We start from the raw sequence: 18,885 nt of genomic DNA, 5'->3' as shown, positions 1-18,885 counted from the left end.
TAGTGTCCTTCCTCATCTCTTATTATAGTCTTTGGCTTAAAATCTAATTGTTCTGATATAAGGATTGCCACCCCAGCTTTCTTTTGATGTCCATTAGCATGGTAAATTGTTTTCCACCCCCTCACTTTAAATCTGGAGGTGTCTTTGGGTCTAAAATGAGTTTCTTGTAGATGGCATATTGACAGGTTTTGTTTTTTTATCCATTCTGATACCCTGTGTCTTTTGATTGGGGCATGTAGCCCATTTACATTCAGGGTAACTATTGAGAGATATGAATTTAGTGCCACTGTATTGCCTGTAAGGTGACTGTTACTGTATATTGTCTCTGTTCCTTTCTGATCTACTACTTTGAGGGTCTCTCTTTGCTTAGAGGACCCCTTTCAATATTTCCTGTAGAGCTGGTTTGGTGTTTGCAAATTCTTTCAGCTGTTGTTGGTCCTGGAAGCTTTTTATCTCTCCTTCTCTTTTCAATGATAGCCTAGCTGGATATAGTATTCTTGGCTGCATGTTTTTCTCGTTTAGTGCTCTGAATATATCATGCCAGCTCTTTCTGGCCTGCCAGGTCTCTGTGGATAAGTCTGCTGCCAATCTAATATTTTTACCATTGTATGTTACAGACTTCTTTTCCTGGGCTGCTTTCAGGATTTTCTCTTTGTCACTAAGCCTTGTTTTACTATTAGACGACAGGGTGTGGACCTATTTTCATTGATTTTGAGGGGGATTCTCTGTGCCCCCTGGATTTTGATGCTTGTTCCCTTTGTCATATTGGGGAAGTTCTCTACAATAATTCTCTTCAATATACCTTCTGCCCCCTTCTCTTTCTTCTTCTTCTGGAATCCCAATTATTCTAATATTATTTTGTCTTATGATATCACTTATCTCTCGAATTCTCCCCTCATTGTCCAGTAGTTGCTTTTCTCTCTTTTGCTCAACTTCTTTATTCTCTGTCATTTGGTTTTCTATATCACTAATTCTCTCTTCTGCCTCATTTACTGCCTCACAGTAAGAACCTCCATTTTTGATTGCACCTCATTAATAGCTTTTTAAAATTTCAGCTTGGTTAGATTCTAGTTCTTTTATTTCTCCAGAAAGGGCTTTTATTTCTCCAGATAGCATTTCTCTAATATCTTCCATGCCTTTTTCAAGCCCAGCTAGCACCTTCATCATTCTGAACTCTAGATCTGACATGTTAGCAATGTCTGTATTGATTAGGTCCCTAGCCTTCAGTACTGCCTCTTGTTCTTTTTTTTTTTTTTTTGTGGTTGAGTTTTTCTGCCTTGTCATTTTATCCAGGTAAGAATATATGAAGGATAGAAAAAAAATACTAAAAGGGTGGCAAAGGTCCCAGGAAAATGTGTGTTAACCAAATCAGAAGAGACCCCAAATTGTGGGGAGAAGAAAGAAGGTAAAAAGAAGTTCAAAAAAAAAAATATATATATATATATATTAGGCTGGTGAATAGAACAGAGCCACCCCTTGATTTTGGGTGTATTTTGGTCTCTTAGAAGAACTACTCCCAAAATTTTAAAGATAGAAAAACTTATGCATACACACACACACACACACACACACACACACACAAATAAGGGTAAACACGATGAAGGGATGGGATATGAGTGTAAAGATGACAATTTTAAAAAATTCTAAAAAAAGAGTTGATAAGATAAGTTGGTTGGGAAAAGAAATTGGAGAGAATTTCCTCAGGCTGGAGACTAGAACAAAGCCCTGTGCTAGATTTAAGGTATATTTTGATCTATTAGAAGAAGTTGTATCCCACAATTTTTTAGAAGAAAAAATCCTGTATGTATACAAAAAGTAAAGTTAGATACAATGAAGAATAAAATATGACTATAATAATGAAGGTTCAAAATGATTTTTTAAGAAAGGTATTGTTAAGATAAAGTAGTTAAAAAATGTTAAAAGAAGAAAGAGTAAAAGTTTAAAAAATTAGAATAAGAAAAAAAATAAATAAAAATTTTATTAACTTTGCAAGACTAAAGAATCATGGGGAGCAAGCCATGAATTCCACGCTTTGTGTTCCCCTCCTCTGGAATTCCAGTCTTCTCCTTGATCAGTGAGCTTGGTCTTGGCTGGATGTTCTTGCTGATCTTCCAGGAGAGGGGCCTGTTGTAGTGACTCTCAAATGTCTTTGCCTGAGGTGGAATTGCTCTGCCCTGGCCAGGGGCCGGGCTAAGTAATCTGCTCAGGTTCACTTTCAGCAGCTTTTGTTCCCTGAACGCTTTCTGTAAAGCACTGGAGGATGGGAATGAAAATGGTGGCCTCCCAATCTCTAGCCTGAAGGAGTCGAGAGCTCGGGGCCCCACTCCTCAGAGCACCCTTGGAGAAAAGCGCTTAATCACTCCCATCTCCCTGGTCTCTGGTGTGCCTCGAGCTCACCCGGCCTGTGACTGAGCATTTCTGTCTCTGGCACACAGCCCCATTTGGAGTCTCCCAAATCAGCAGATTCCTGCCTCCAGAGAAGGAAGGTGAGTCTCCCCAGATCTGCCACTTGTGGGGCTCCTGCTCAAAGAGCAGTGGCCTGATTATGCCCCAGATCACAGTTTAAGGTAACCCTGAGTTGAGAGCTCACTCCTCAGCTCTGTCTCTGTAGCTGGCTTTCCCACTCTAATACCTGTGAGCTCTGCTACACTCAGACACCCCTAATCCTTCTGTGACCCCGCGGGACCTGAGACCATGCTGTCTCCACAAGGACCCCACCCCTGCTTAGCCTCTGGAGCGATGTCCCTCAGTGGAGGAGACTTTTAAAAGTTCTGATTTTTGTGCTCTGTTGCGTTGCTGCTTGCCAGGAGCCGGCCCCTCCCCCCATGGTCTATCTTCCCGTGGCTTTGAATTCACTTCTCCACAGGTCCTACATTTCAGAAATTGGTTGATTTTCTGTTTCTAGGATTGCTGCTTTTCTTCTCTTTGATCTCCTTTTGGATTTGTAGGTGTGTGGAATGGTTTGATAAACTGTCTAGCTGATCTTCTGCTACCTGATGTCATCTCAGCCTGCTACTCCTCCACCATCTTGACTCCTCCCCAAGAAGTGGTATCTTATATTCACATCCCAACAAGGACTTAGAACTTTGACCTTGACAGGTCACCTGGGGATAATTACTTTACTGCATTTTCTCTTGAGAGCCAAAGAAAAATGGAATGGTTCTTTGCTTCCCTCAAAAACCTTTTTCATTGCTTTGTATCTTTTCTGAAGTATCTCTCAGTAGTTAGTCAGTCTCCCAACTTGAGACCATGAAAGACTTAAAATGCATGTATGCTACATAGAGGAAGGAACATATAGACATAGTGCTCATTATTATCTGGAGTGACAAATCAAATCAAATCAAATCAAATGAACTCTGAATTCAATAGAACTTTAAGTAAGTATATTTTATGTGCCAAGCACTGAACTAGATGTTTTTCAGTTGTTTTATCACCTCATGAATCCTTATAAGGACACTGTAAGATAAATTCCATTATTTCCCCATCATATATATGAAGCAACTGAGACTCAGAGGTTTAAGTTATGTCCTCAAAGCCACAGTTGCTTAGTAGTATACCTATGACTGAATGTCAAGCTAAGGAAAGAGGCAAGTCCTTGAGAAGGGCTATTGTGTGAGAATGAGAGACATGTTAAAAATATACTTCCTAGGGACGCCTGGGTGGCTCAGTTGGTTAAGCAGCTGCCTTCGGCTCAGGTCATGATCCCAGCGTCCTGGGATCGAGTCCCACATCGGGCTCCTTGCTCGTCAGGGAACCTGCTTCTCCCTCTGCCTCTGCCTGCCATTCTGTCTGCCTATGCTCGCTCTCTCCCTCTCTCTCTCTGACAAATAAATAAATAAAATTAAAAAAAAATATATACTTCCTACATTGCCAGTGTTAGGTTTTCCTTTTCCTTCCCTCCTTCAACTTTTGAATTTTATAAGAATCTATATCTTATTTTCTCTCCCTATTGCTTAGTCCCAGGGTAGAAGGAATTCGAATAGTAGTCATATTTGCTGAGCAGTTCTTGAGAAAATGGCCATTCTACTGTGCTAATCTGCCTCTTGTCTTTCTTCACACTTTTACTGTATATCTATGTAGTCTGTGGGGAATGGAACAACTTCTGAGTGGGAAGTTATTTAGAACTACAACAATGTAGTGTCAGCAGCTCTGGTTACTCTTCCAGGACTTGAGATGATACTTGGGAATCTTCTATGTCAGGTATTTCCAAAGATAATTCAGTCTCAAGGCTGAGTGTGTGTGATTGCTTAGCTTCCAAACTGCTCAGAGTAAACCTCTGCAACAATGCACTATCTCCTACCTTTTGTTGACTTTGAGCAGGGAACAGAGACTCTTTTTGTGCAAAAAGTGGTCTGGGTCCTAGCCCCCAAATAGCCATTTGGGGGAAAGTTAAATCTTGAAAGTGTTCTCAAGGTGAAAATTTTGATGGCTTCATTATCTTTCACAATTTAAGACCTATGGAATTAGGCACAAGCCAAAATAGTTTTCTTCTCCTCAAGCTAGATACTTGAACCAAATTATGAATGCCATACTAGAATAAAACATGCCATTCCCTTTAAGACTGAGTTTTATCTCAAAATTGTTTTTGTATTATAGATCATTTTGAAAAATCAAAGTACTTTTGAGGATACATTTTATAAGCCTTTTTTTCCCCCACTTTATAAGTCACTTATAAAGTGAGGATATACTTTATAAGTACATTTTTTTCAAAAGTACCAATTTGGCTCTACTTTTGTGTTCTCCCAACTGAATCTGGGCTGAATGAGAATTGTGTATGCCTCAAAGATCTTCCTGAGTGGAGGAGGATTCTCCTCCTCCTCATCATCAGTATCATCACAACCAATAAATTAAAGAGAAGTAGAAAGGTAATTGATATTTACTGAAAACTTATGATGTGCCAAGGGTTGTATTACTTTCTTTACATTATCTCTAATTCTATATACATGATGTACATGATGTCTAATTCAAGATAAATATCTGAAGCAGAAACTTATTCACACCTAAAAGATGAAGAAAATTAAGCTTAGAGAAATTATATTGTCCACATCACCTAATTACTAAGTGGCAGAGCTGGAGATTTTTTTGAAGCAGTTTTATTAGATTTTATTTGCGTATCATAAAAAGTACCCATTTTAAGTGTCCAATCCAATGATTTTTGGTAAATTTACAGAATTATGCATCTATTACTATAGTCTAGTTTTAGAACATTTTCATCACTCTAAAAAGGTCCTTCATATCTATTTGAAGTCATTCCCCAGTCCCAGCCACCAGTAAGCAACCACTGATCTACTTTCTGTCTGCAGAGAAAAAAGGAAATAATAAAGATTAGTTCATATCTAAATGAAATGGATAATAAAAAGTAGAAAGAATCAATAAGCTCCAAAGTTACTTCCTTTTTAAAATTATTAACATATAATACATTATTTATTTATATATAATTTATATATAATATTATATATTATATTATATATTATAATATATTGTATATAATGCATATATACATTGTATATATACATATGTACATATATACATATAAGAGAACTACAACATATACATACATGTATATATGTACATGTGTATATATACAATGTGTATATATGCATTATATACAATATATTACAATATATAGTAATATACTATTATTTATATATATATTAATATATAATGCATTATTTGTTTCAGGGGTACAGGTCTATGATTCATCAGTCTTACACAGTTCATAGTACACACCATAGTACATACCCTCCCCAATGTCCATCACCCAGCCACCCTTTCCCTACCCTCCCACCCCCCAGTAACCCTCAGTTTGTTTCCTGAGATTAAGAGTCTTTTATGATTTGTCTCCCTCCCCATTCCCATCTTGTTTCATTTTTTCCCTCCTTTTCCCCCACTTCCACCCTGGCTCTCAAATTCTTCATATCAGAGAGATCATATGATAATTGTCTTTCTCTGATTGACTTATTTTGCTTAGCATAATATCCTCTAGTTCCATCCACATAGTTGCAAATTGCAAGATTTTGGGTTTTTGATGGCTGCATTATATATTATTTATATATTATATATATAATAAACCCAAAAAAATATATATAAGGGCACCTGGGTGGCTCAGTGGGTTAAAGCCTCTGCCTTCGGCTGAGGTCATGATCTCAGGGTTCTGGGATCAAGCCCCACATCGGGCTCTCTGCTCAGCAGGGGGCCTGCTTCCTCCTCTCTCTCTGCCTGCCTCTCTGCCTACTTGTGATCTCTGTCAAATAAATAAATAAAATCTTTAAAAATATATATATAAATAGTATATATATTATATATATAATAAAACCCAAATACCCCCAAACCCCAAATATATATATATACATATATATACATATATGTATATATATATATTTGGGTTTTTAAAATATATATATAATGCAGTCATATATATATATATATATATATATATTTAGTTTTGGGGTTTTTTATGGCTGATTATATATATATATATACCACATCCAAAGTTGCTTCCTTAAAAAGATCAACAAAATTGAAAAATCTCTAGCTAGACTTACCAAGAAAAATAGAGAGAATACTCAAATTAATAAAATCAGAAAAGAATAAGGGGTCATTATTACTGATCTTATAGAAATAAAAATGATTATAAGAAAATACTGAGAACAATTATATGCCAAAAAATTAGATAACCTAGATGAAATGAAAAAATTCCCAATGACACACAAACTATCAAAACTGACACAAGAAGTAGAATTCTGAATAGCACTGTAGCAAGTAGAGATTGTATTAGTAATCAAAGAGGTCCCAAAAACAACAGGAGCAACAACAAAACCTGGAACCAAATGGCTTCATTACTGAATTCTACTAAATGTTTAAAGAATTAACACCAATCATTCACAAATACTCCTAAAACATAGAAGAGAAAGGAACATTTCCTAACTAATTCTATGAGGTCAACTATTCTATGATATCAAATCAAGAAAAAGATATTACAAGAAAACAAAACTATAGACCAATATCTCTTAGGAATATGAATGCAAAAATTCTCAACAAGATGCTAGAAAACCAAATATTGCAACACATTAAAAGGATTATGTACCATGATCAAATGAGCTTTATCCCAAGAGTACAAAGCTGGTTCCACATATGAAGTTTAGTCAATTCAGCACAACATATCAATAGAACTAAGGAAAAAATGTTACATGATTATCTCAGTAGATGCAGAAAAATCGTTTAACAAAATCTAATACCCTCTGATGAGAAAAACACTCAAATTATGAGTAGAGGGAAGCTTCCTCAAAATGAAAAAGGGCATCTATGAAATACCCACAATTAACACCATACTTTGAGCTGAAAGACTGAAAGCCTCCCACTTAATATTAGACATGACATGGTGTCTTCTCTCTCACCACTTCTATTCAAACATTGTATAGAAGTTCCAGCCAGGGCAGTTCGGCAAGAAAGAGAAATAAAAAGCATCCAAATCAAAAAAGAAATAGTAAAATTATTTCTATTTGCAGTTGATATAATCTTTCACGTGAAAAGTCTTAATGAAACCATAAAAACCTCTTAGAGTTAATAAACAAGTTCAACATTGTTGCAGGAAACGAGATAAAGTTAAAAAAAAAAGTCAACTATATTTCTATACACCAACAAATAAACAACCCAGAAATGAAATTAATAAAAACAACAGTATCTAAAAAAAATAGAATACTTAAAAATAACTTTAACAAAGGATGTGCAAGACTTAAATACTGAAAACTACAAAACATTGTTGAAAAAAATGAAATGAAAGGCCATCCAATGATCATAGATAGGAAAATGGCAATACTCATCAAATTTATCTATGGATTCAATTCAATCCTTGTTAAACTTTCTATTCCCTTTTTTTGGTGAAGAAATAGACACTCTTATCCTAAAATTCACATGGAATTGTAAGAGACACAAAATAGCAAAAAAAAAGAATGAAGCAAGAGAATTCATGTTTCTCAATTTCAATAATTAGTACAAAGCTACAGTAATCAAAACAGTGTGGCCCTGACATAAGGATAGATACAGCGATGCATGGAATAGAATTGAGAATTTGGGAATAAGCCCATTCATTGATGATCAATTAATCTTTGACAAGAGTTCAAAGCTATTCAATGGGGGAAAGAATAATCTTTTCAATAAGTGGTCCCTTGACAACTGGATATCCATATGCAAAAGAATGAATTTAGACTCCTATATCACTCCATATAAAAATTAACTCAAAATGGATCAAAGACCTAAATGAAAAGCTTTAAAGTATAAAACCTTTGGAAGGAAGAATAAGCATAAATCTTTATGACTTTCTACTAATTAACATTTTCTTAAATATGACATGAAAAGTACAAACAACTAAAGAAAAACACATAAATATGAATTCACCAAAATTAAAAACTATTGTGCATTAAAGGACACTATCAAGGCAAAGAAAAAATAATTAACAGAATGCAAATCATATATCTGATAAAATCCTAGTATCCAGAATATATAAAGAACCCTTAAAGCTCAACAACAAAAAGACAAATGGCCCAATTAAAAAATGGGGAAAACACTTGAATAGACACATCCCCAAAGAAGGAATGCAAATGTCCAAGAAGCCCATGAAAAGATGTTCAACGTCATTGGTTATCAGGGAAATGTCAAAACCACAATGAGCTATTACTTCACATTTTCTAGCATGGCTAGAATTTTTTAAAAGTGAGGGTAAATAACAATGGTTGGTGATGACGTGGAAAGATTAGAACCCTCATACATCACTGATGGCAATGTAAAATGGTGAGACCACTGCGGAAAACAGTACAGTAGTTCCTCAAAAACTTAAACATAGAATTGCTATGTGGCCTAGAAATTTCACTCCTCGGCATATACCTAGAGAATTGAAAACCTTTCAAACAAAAATTGTACATGAATGTTCATAGCAGAATTATTCATACTAGACCCAAGTGTAAATAATCCAAATGTCCATCATCTGAGGAATGGATACACAAAATGTGGTAAATCCAAATATATTATTACTCAGCCATAAAAGAATAAAGTACTGATACTTGCTACAGCATGGATGGATCTTTGAAAACACACTGAGTGAAAGAAGCCAGATACAAAAGGTGACATATTCTATGTGCTATGGTGTGAATGTTTGTATCCTCCCAAAATTCATATGTTGGAATCCTAACCTCCAAAGATGACAGTATTGGGAGGTGGGGTCTATGGGTGATGCTTAAGTCATGAGGTTGGAGCTCCCATGAATGGGATTAGTGCTTTATAAAAGAAGCTCCAGATAGATTCCTAGCCCCTCCCACCATTCGCAGTGAGAAGGCACAGGTTATGAACCAGGAAGATGGCTGTCATCAGAACCCAACCCTGCTGGCACTTTGATCTTGGACTTCCCCAGAACTGTGAGAAGAAATGTTTATAGTTTATAAGCTACCCACTCCATGGTATTTTGTTATAGCAGCCCAAATAGATTAAGACAATATGATTCCATATATATGAAATATTCAGAATGGGTAAATCCATAGAGACAGAAAGGAGATTAGTGGTTACTAGGGGTTGAGAGAGTGGGGAATTAAAAAATAAGTGTTGAATGGGCCCAAGGTTTCTTTATAAGGTGATAAAAATGGTCTGGATTTAGATATTGGTGATGGTTGCACAGTATTTTGAATATACAAAAAAAACCACTGAATTGTGAACATTAAGATGATTCATATGAATTTTATATTGTGTGAATTTTATCTCAATTTTAAAAAGTCTTTTAAAAATCCTTCAATTCTGGAAACTCTAACCCATAACCCCCAAAACAGGTTCACCCTGGAACAGGGAGAAATTCTCTGAGCAATGGATGAAGATCAGATGATGATGGTCCTGCTATGATGGGGGCCACACAAAGTGGTTTGTAGTTTACATTACAAAGTTCATGGGCCATAAGGAAAGTGAGATGCAGTAGCTCTTGAAAGGACCATAATGTGGAGATCTCTGATTAATTGGTTGTGAAGCCCTACATGTTACCTGTAATCTCAGTCTGGTATAATTCTTACCTGATTGAAAAGCTATTACACTTCTCACTTAACTTTATTTGGGCTTCTATAACTAAGTGCCACAGACCTGGTGGCATATAAGCAACAGAAACTTCAGAGTTCTGGAGGTGGAAAGTCAGAGATCAGGGTGCCTGCATGGTTGAATTCTAGTGAGAGCACTCTTCTGAGCTGCAGACTGCCAGCTTCTTATTGTATCCTCATGTGGCAGAGAGTAGATGACTCTTAAAAAGACACTAATGCCATTCCTGAGGCTCTACCTTCTTGAGTTCATCTAATCCTAATTACCTTCAAAGGCCCCACCTTCTAATACTATCACATTGAGGAGTAGGGTTTCAACATGTAAATTGTGGAGGGACATAAACATTCAGTCCGTAATGCCCACTCATGAGTAACTCCCCTCTAAAGGGGAGGTGTATGTATATACACCTGAATTTGTTCCAGTTAAGACACTGCTATGGGAAGTTAGGTTTATTCATTTCAGTCACCAAATATTTATCAAGCACCTAATGCTATTTATTGAGCATTTATTGTGTGCTTGACCACTGTATATAAACATTATATTCTTTATAAAACACTATATTCTTTAATTTTTATTCATTATAATATGAATAAGAAACTCACGTAGTCCACTTAATCCCATTAAATAGATATTAATATTCCCATTTTACAGTTGGGAGACTACAATGGAAAGATGTTAAATAACTTGCTTAAAGCCACATAGCCACTTAGTGGCAGATCTGGGATATTAAAGGAGATCTATGATTTCATACCCCACGTTCTTTCACACTATTCTGTAATGGAAGTTAATTGGGCTGAAGGGTGAGGCATATGGAGATCGTAGAAAAAGAAGGCTAGCATGAATTCTGGGTATTATTCCAGACCAATTGATTAAATTTCTTCCATTTCAGAAAGTTGTTTAGGCTTCATGAAGACAAAGACTTATAACCTATTTCTCTCTCCATCACTCTTACAAAAATAAAATCTTTTATCCATTATCATTTTCACAATTTCACTGTGCAGTAAATTGGGCCTGTTGAAATCTCATAATATTGTTAGAATGGTGTTAGGCATTTACAGTATGTGTTCCAGTTTGTTTATTTGTTAACTGTGAAAACCTGTTGATCATGCATTAAATTGAGGCAGATCTATAGCTTCTGACTTAAAAAAAAGGAGACATATTGTAAATGTGGCTGTTGACAGAATGACAGGATTTTAAGCTTTTACAATTAAAAATGTCGACACATTCTGTGTGACATCCAATAATTAAATGTCTGGCAAGTGTCATTAAATAAAATTTACATACCAAAGGTGTTGGTTTGTAAATAATCAGGATAAGGAAGAGTGGATGAGTGTATACACAACTGTGTTTACTTGAATAACTGCCTGTAACTTAATGAAACCATCATTTCATCTACTTTCCTCAAAGTCTAAAATAAATCAAAATTGCTATTTATGCCATGTTAAAGCATTGTATTTGTCATTATGCAAATAATTACAAATATGGACAGATAAATTAGGATTACATTATTTAATTGCCATGCAGTATTGTAACTTCTTTTAACCACATAAACCTTAATCCACATCACCTCTTTCGAGACTCATACCAGAGCATCCCTCCTCTTCAAAGACTTCCTTCATTAAGCTGTCATGCTCGCAACATACTTTTCATACTGGGCATGTTTTTTAAAGAGTGCCATGTTACTTATACTTATTAATATTATTTTAAATGACTTTTCTGGCTATTTCAGGAATATCCATTTTCTTTCTATCTGGCAAGCTCATTGAAGAAGTCATTGACTTCTTTTTTACAGCCACAGAATATTTAATGATAGTCCTCTAAATAATAGGTGCCCAATAAATATTCCTGAAATTGCAGATTGCCTTTCTAAGTTGCTAAACTCATTTAATATCTACACTATTAAAGGCCATGGTATCTAGAAATTTTGAGCATAAATCCAGTGGTGTCTGAGAAATCTGGGAATGTTTTTGTTACTGGAAAAGAAATAATAATTCTTTATTTTTTCAGGTGATTGGACAAGTACTCTAAACACAGCCTCTCTGGCCTAAAAGAACTCAAGCCTCCCTGCCCTCCATTCACCAGGATATCCTTCACATCCTTGTTGTGGAAGGGCCTTGATTCTTCTTTGTAGCCTTTTTTGACTTACACAAAATGGGATCTCTCTCAGGAGAGAAATGTCAAAAAGTAATACTTAGTTTATCTGGCATCATTTATCCTGAGACTGCTTCAGGTTGAGTTAAGTCCTCATTATCTGTAGAAAGAAGAGAGTGGTTCCACTTCTGGCATGACAGTAAGGAGCTCCTCAGAGTACTGGTGAAAATTATTTTTTTTATTTTTTATTATTTTTTATTAACATATAATGTATTATTTGCCCCAATGGTACAGGTCTGTGGTTCATCAGGCTTACACATTTCACAGCACTCACCATAGCACATTATTTTTTAAAAACAATTTAAAATTTATGGAAATTGTCCTAAGGGCATACAGCACATGAAGAAACATGTTCTAAAATCTTTAGAGATGGATGCGTAACTTTGAATATATTGAAAACCACTGAATGGCATACTTTTTTTAGAGAGAGAGTGCACAAGCATAAACAACACGAGGGGGAGGGGCAGAGGGAGAGGGAGAGGGAGAGAGAGAATCTTAAGCAGACTCCACATCCAGTGTGGAGCCTGACACAGGGCTCAACTGAGGGCTCCATCTCATGACCTTGAGATCTTGATCTGAACTGCAATCAACAGTTGGATGCTTAAACTACCAAGCCACCCAGGCACCCCAGAATGCTATACTTTTTAAAATTAACATATAATGTATTATTTGTTTCAGCAGTGTAGGTCCGTATCAGTCTTACACAATTCACGGCACTCACCATCTGAACGCTGTACTTTTTTTTTTTATAAACATATAATATATTTTTATCCCCAGGGGTACAGGTCTGTGAGTCACCGGGTTTACACACTTCACAGCACTCACCATAGCACATACCCTCCCCAATGTCCATAACCCCACCCCGCCTCCCACCTCCCTCCCCCCATCAACCCTCAGTTTGTTTTGTGAGATTAAGAGTCACTTATGGTTTGTCTCCCTCCCAATCCCATCTTGTTTCATTTACTCTTCTCCTACCCCCTTAACCCCCCATGTTGCATCTCCTCTCCCTCATATCAGGGAGATCATATGATAGTTGTCTTTCTCCAATTGACTTATTTCGCTAAGCATGATACCCTCTAGTTCCATCCACGTTGTCACAAATGGCAAGATTTCATTTCTTTTGATGGCTGCATAGTATTCCATTGTGTATATATACCACATCTTCTTTATCCATTCTTCTGTTGATGGACATCTAGGTTCTTTCATAGTTTGGCTATTGTAGACATTGCTGCTATAAACATTCGGGTGCACGTGCCCCTTCGGATCACCACGTTTGTATCTTTAGGGTAAATACCCAGTAGTGCAATTGCTGGGTCATAGGGTAGTTCTATTTTCAACATTTTGAGGAACCTCCATGCTGTTTTCCAGAGTGGTTGCACCAGCTTGCATTCCCACCAACAGTGTAGGAGGGTTCCCCTTTCTCCGCATCCTCGCCAGCATCTGTCATTTCCTGACTTGTTAATTTTAGCCATTCTGACTGGTGTGAGGTGATATCGCATTGTGGTTTTGATTTGTATTTTGAATGCTGTACTTTTAATGGACAAACTGAACTGTACATGTACAATGTCATGTACATTGTACATGTACATCATATCTCAATAAGGCTATTAAGATTTAAGAAAGAGGGGCTCCTGGGTGGCTCAGTGGGTTAAGCCTCTGCCTTTGGCTCAGGTCACGGTCTCAGGGTCCTTGGATGGAGCCCCGCATTGGGCTCTCTGCTCAGCAGGGAGCCTGCTTCCCCATCTCTCTCTGCCCGCTTCTCTGCCTACTTGAGATCTCTCTCTTTGTCAAATAAATAAATAAATAATCTTAAAAAAAAAAGAAGAAAGAAGCAGGGAAAGCAAAGTTCAGATTCTGTCTTCCAGAGTGCACCCAGAATAGTATTAGTGAAATAAAGGAGAATGTAAAACTTATCTATTGCTGTCTAACAAATTTCCCAAAACTTAGCTGCTTAAAATAGCAAAGATTTAACTCTCAGTTCCTGTTGGTCAGGAATCCTGGGCAGAGTTTAGCTGGATGCTTCCCAGTCCAGGTCTCTTATGAAGTTACAGCTAAGCCATTGGTCCAAACAGTGGTAGTCACATCAACTCTTGGCTTGGACTGGAAAATTTGCTTCTAATCTCACTCACAAATCTATTGACTGGGAAGATCAGCTTCCAATTCATTTATGTGGTTGCTGACAGGCTTTGGTTCCTCATTACAAGGACCTGAGTGTTCTCAAGATGGAAGCTATAGTCTTTTTATAACCTAATCTTGAAAGTGGAATCCCATGACTTCTGCTGTATTCTTTTCATTAAAAAGAGCCAATAATTGTACCCACACTCAAGGGCAGAGGATCACACAATGGTATGAATACAAGGAGGCAAGGATTATTATGCCTGTCACAGAGAGATTTTCCCAGGCTAAGATATTCTATCTTTTGTTTTCTGACTATGTCTGTGGAGGATGATAAATTTATAGAACAAAGCTAGAGAAGTTAAAATACAGTATAATATGTGATGTGCTTGGGATTGCACAGGGAGGGAAGAGGCACTTTATTTTTTTAAAGATTTTATTTATTTGAAGGGGAGAAAGAGGACAAGCAGAGGGGAAGAGGAGAGGGAGAGGAAGAAGTAGCTTCCCTGCTGATCAGGGAGCCCAATGCTCCATCCCAGGACCCTGAGATCATGACCTGAGCAAAGGCCCAGGCCCAACCAACTAAGCCACCCAGGAGCCCCAAGGAGGCACTTTAATCTAATGCTGGAAGGACCTGGATGTGTGGTCAAAGAATTGATCTTGGAAGATGTGATATCTGACCCTTGTTTTGAAGTGTAGAGTAACTCTGGCTAAAAAGATGGGGTGCATGATGAACTCTGGAAAACAGAAAAGAAATTTTAAAAAATAAATTAAAAAAAGAAGATGGGGTGCAGAAGGGAGAAAGGACATAGAGGCACTGTATCTTAAAAAACTTCAGGCAGTTTAATATAATTGTAAATGAGGGTGTGTGCATGTGTGTGTGTGTTTGTGTGTGTGTGTGTTCAGGGGGATAAATATGTGAAAGGACTAGATCCTGAAGGTCTAGATATGACATAAGAAGTTGGAATGTTTACATGAAAACATTTGGGAGTCAGGTTATAATAAGGGAAGTCACTTGGTTCTTATGGGAGCAGAGCTAAGTGAAAATATGTCAATTGTGCATTAAGTTAAATGGAATCTATATCTTCTGACTTTGAAAAAGGAAGAAATATAGACAGGAATTTCCAATAACCATTCTCTAAAAATGCCTCATGTATTCCTACTTTCGTACCATTGCTTACTCTTTCTACGCCTTTTCCTGCCCTTTTCCCCCTGTTCTCATACCCCTTTTTCTTCAGAGTCCACCTTAAGGAATGGCGACCTCCACAAAAATGTCCAGTATTTTAATGCATAAGATTAACTTTCTCTGAACTTCACATTTGAATATCATACTGCTTCTTTTATCCTCTAAATAGATAATCTGGTACATTTAGTTATTTCATCTTCATTCAAACATTTTATGAATACTTATTATCTTATGTGCAGAGCATTGTTTAAAATGCTTCAGTAATATCCAGCTATACATGATATGGAACACTGTCGCTGCCCTCAAGAAGTCCCAGTCTAGGCCTGAACCACCACAGCAGATTACCAGAAGGGAGTATAAAACATGCAAGCTCCAGGACCTACCCAAGACTCACCAAATAAGAATTTGAGAATAAGGCACGCAAATCTAGATCTTAATACATTCTTACAGCGATTCTAAAGAACATTAAGCTTGGGAACTAGTGGTCTAGTGAAAGAGATAAGAATACACATAAATATGGGATATATTCATATCCCAACATATGATGAACATAGGGGAAGGCAAGGAAAAATAAGATAAAAAGAATGAAGGAAGTAAACCATAAAAGACTCAACACTAGGGAACAAACAGAGGGTTGCTGGAGGGGTGACGGGTGGGGAGATGTGGTAACTGGGTGATGGACATTAAAGGAGGGTACTTGATGGAATGATCACTGGCTGTGATATGCACCTGATGAATCACTAAATTCTACCAATAATACACTATATATTAACTAAATTGAATTTAAATAAAGAATTAAAAAAAAATAATCCCTACACCAGGTAGAATGTGCTAGGTGTGTGCCTCATGAAACTCAGGGGTCCAGAGATCACTGGTAGATGGGGCAATTTAGGGAATTTCATGGACAAGATAGTATTTTAATTGTCATATCTGAGGGACAGTTACTGATACATCCTCTTATTTATTTATTTTGATTCCCTTGTCTTTGACATACAAGTCTTGGCTTTTTCTTGAGAATGCTGCCCCTTTAACAGGAATAGCAAACAAATTTTTAAAGCATGTGTTTCCAAGAGGAGCTTTTCCAAATTGGTCTTAAGATCTCGATTCTCCATTTGCTAGCTTCTTCTGCCACATCTTTTTAAATCCAGACTTGAAAAACCAAAACTGCATTTACTTCTTTATCCACTTAGATATGCTGTTCACATTCACTGTGTGCTTGTGGGAGGATGAGAGCTATATAAATCCAAGGTGTTATTATTATTACGATCTCTCACTGCTGTTCCCTTTTGGCCCTTTATTCTAGGCTTTCAACTTGACTTAGTTTGAATTCTGCTTAATCTGATCTTCAATTTAATTCTATTTTAATAAAGCAATATATAAATAATAACAATGATAATTATGAGAAACAAGTCAGATCTGTTTATTGCAAACCTCAGTGGACTAAGACCAATTTTCCCTGAATGGGGTCTGAAGATACTCAAGTGCAACATCTCTATTTAGGGACATGTCTGCTGGGTGGAATTTTTTTTTTTTTTTTTTACATTCATATTGTTGATTAGTGCTGGAAGTTTCTTTACAGATGTTCTTATTACTGAAGAATAGAGGTACTGTTATTGGAGAGATTAAAGAAAAGCTGAACGTTAGCCCACACAACAATGCTCAATCCCTTTTAGGAGATTGTGTTGCCTTTGGCATCTCCGGGCTGGCACGTATCACCATCTTCTGATATTAAATCCTGTATCAATCACTGTCCATTCAGAAAAGCAGAAGTCATTTGGGTATGTTACATATACAGAGAGGTACACAGAGAGTAATTTGGGGGAATTAAACGCTTTTGTTCCATTGGAAGGACTGCGGTAAAGAACATCAAGAGATTGCTTTGGAGAAACAAGGATGTGTGAGGATGTCAGCAAAGCCACCACTAGTGATATCTGCTGCCTGCTCACAAGGGGCATGACCTCAACTGCCTGCATTATATCAGAGGCACAAACTGGCTCTAGTGGGAAAGGTGGACAGAGCAGCCTTTCTCCGGTCTCTGCTTTTTCCATTATCCTCTGTTGCCTTAGATTTGGCATTTTTTTGTACCCTTAGAATGACATGGAGGGTATGTGTTATGGTGAGTGCTGTGAATTGTGTAAAACGGATGAATCACAGACCTGTTCCCCTGAAATAAGTAATACATTATATGTTAATTAAAAAAAAGAATTACATACATGTTAAAATATGTGGACATGTGCTCCAAAATGTAAAACATTTTTTCACTTAGTAAATTATAAGCATATTCCTGTCACTAAATATGATGCACTAGGATTTTAATGGCTGTTTGGCATCTTTCATAGGGTTAAATTGTAATTTATGAACCACTGTATTATTTACAGCAATGGGGGATATTGCCTGTGTTGGAATTCTGGATTTGATGTTCACTGGTTTTGTGACCTTGACAAGTGACTTAACTTCTTTAACCTTCATATTCTTCATTTGTAAAATGGAATTGAAAGTATTAACAACCTTTTGGGTTGTCAAGACCGTTGAAAGAGATTGTGTATAAAAAGTGCTTCCCCAGTGTCTGGCATATTAAAAGCTCTCATTAAATAGTGAGGATTGTTATTATTATTATATCATAACTCTTAAGACTATAACATTATTTCCTATTTATAAATTCCTAGTGATTACACTTATGGATCAAATCTATGTGCTTTTTTGTGATTTTTTTTTATAGAGAGTATGAGTGGATACATATAACACATTTTTTCTAGATAAATTGGGCAATTTATATTCCTACAAATAGTTGTATAATTACCTATTTTGCTATACCCTCACAATTTCAGGATATTATAATCTCAATCATTATGGTATAGCTTTTCAACTGCCAAATTGGTCTTGTTTTAATTTAAGTTTTCCGCCCTTCTACATTATGAATTGTTTGTTAATTTCCATTTCTTTTTAAAAATGTTTTATTTAAATTCGATTAGTTCACATATAGTGTACTCTTAGTTTCAGAGTTAGAGTTTAGTGATTCATCGGTCTTATGTAACACCGGTGCTAATTACAAGTGCCCTCCTTAAAGCCCATCAGCCAGTTACCCCTCCTAACCCCTCCCCTCCAGCAACCCTCAGTTTGTTTCCTATAGTTAAGAGTCTCTTATGGTATACCTCCCTCTGTTTTAATCTTATTTTATTTTTCCTTCCCTTCCCCTATGATCCTGTTTTGTTTCCATTTCTTACTGATTTGTAAGATATTCTAGATTCGATGACATATATAAAAATACTATAAAATATATATTATAGTATAAAATACTAATATAATATTCTTTTGATACATGTTATAAACATTTTCTTATTTATTGTTTGCCTTTAAATTTTGTT

Source organism: Enhydra lutris, unplaced genomic scaffold, assembly GCF_002288905.1.
Source record: "Enhydra lutris kenyoni isolate GAN:26980312 unplaced genomic scaffold, ASM228890v2 scaffoldscaffold53, whole genome shotgun sequence".
Classification (NCBI taxonomy): domain Eukaryota; kingdom Metazoa; phylum Chordata; class Mammalia; order Carnivora; family Mustelidae; genus Enhydra; species Enhydra lutris.
Note: the sequence above shows the minus strand (reverse complement) of the source record.